Below are 1657 nucleotides of genomic sequence, written 5' to 3'. Positions count from 1 at the left end.
TCCAGCTCTGTGTGTGAAAAGGGGAGGGAGGAGCGGGCTGCTCCTCCAGCTCTGTGTGTGAAAAGGGGAGGGGGGAGCGGGCTGCTCCTCTGTGTGTGAAAAAGGGGAGGGGGGAGCGGGCTGCTCCTCCAGCTCAGTGTGTGAAAAGGGGAGGGGGGAGCGGGCTGCTCCTCCAGCTCTGTGTGTGAAAAGGGGAGGGAGGAGCGGGCTGCTCCTCCAGCTCTGTGTGTGAAAAGGGGAGGGGGAGCGGGCTGCTCCTCCAGCTCTGTGTGTGAAAAGGGGAGGGGGGAGCGGGCTGCTCCTCCAGCTCTGTGTGTGAAAAGGGGAGGGGGGAGCGGGCTGCTACTCCAGCTCTGTGTGTGAAAAAGGGAGGGAGGAGCGGGCTGTCTGCTGCTGCAGCTCTGTGGGAGCGTCAGTGAACTAACAGAAGTTCATCATCAGTTTTGATCGGAGGTTTTTTTCGTCCTATCATCCTCGTACTAACTGCGCCCAGCGGACCGGCCCATTAATGGTCCGGCCCAGCGGGATTCGTCCCGATTGTCCCGATTACCCACTCCGCCCTTGGAAGTCTGTGGGAAGGAAAAAGTGCGGCAGAAAACGCTGCACAATGAGAAGAGATGACCGGACCCTGAGGAAGATTGTGGAGAAGGGCCGATTCCAGACCTTGGGGGACCTGCAGAAGCAGTGAACCGAGTCTGGAGTACAAACTTCCAGAGCCACCGTGCACAGGTGTGTACAGGAAATGGGCAACAGGTGCCGCATTCCCCAGGTCAAGCCACTTTTGAACCAGAAACAGCGGCAGAAGCACCTGACCAGGGCTACAGAGAAGCAGCTCTGGACTGTTGCTCAGTGGTCCAAAATACTTTTCTCAGATTAAAGCAAATTTTGCATGTCATTCGGAAATCAAGGTGCCAGAGTCTGGAGGAAGACTTGGGGAGAAGGAAATGCCAAAATACCTGAAGTCCAGTGTCAAGTACCCACAGTCAGTGATGGTCTGGGGTGCCATGTCAGCTGCTGGTGTTGGCCCACTGTGTTTTATCAAGGCCAGGGTCAATGCAGCTATCATGAGATTTTGGAGCACTTTCATGCTTCCATCTGCTGAAAAGATTTATGGAGATGAAGATTTCATTTTTCAGCACGACCTGGCACCTGCTCACAGTGCCAAAACCACTGGTAAATGGTTTACTGACCATTGTATTATTGTGCTCAACTGGCCTGCCAACTCTCCTGACCTGAACCCCAGAGAGAATCTATGGGCTATTGTGAAGAGAAAGTTGAGAGACCCAACAATCTGGATGAGCTTAAGGCCATTATCGAAGCATCCTGGGCCTCCGATAACACCTCAGCAGTGCCACAGGCTGATTGCCTCCATGCCGCACCGCATGGAAGCAGTCATTTCTGCAAAAGGATTCCCAACCAAGTATTGAGTGCACAACTGAACATAATTATATGAAGGTTGACTTTTTTTGTATTAAAAACACTTTTCTTTTATTGGTCGAATGAAATATGCTAATTTTTTTAGATAGGGATTTTTGATTTTTCTTTACTTTTTTGCCAAAATCATCAATATTAAAACAATAAAAGGCTTGAACTACTTCAGTTGATGTGCAATGAATCTAAACTATATGAAAGTTTAATGTTTATCAGTACATTACAG

This window comes from Austrofundulus limnaeus, unplaced genomic scaffold, assembly GCF_001266775.1.
Source record: "Austrofundulus limnaeus strain Quisiro unplaced genomic scaffold, Austrofundulus_limnaeus-1.0 Scaffold392, whole genome shotgun sequence".
Lineage (NCBI taxonomy): Eukaryota > Metazoa > Chordata > Actinopteri > Cyprinodontiformes > Rivulidae > Austrofundulus > Austrofundulus limnaeus.
Note: the sequence above shows the minus strand (reverse complement) of the source record.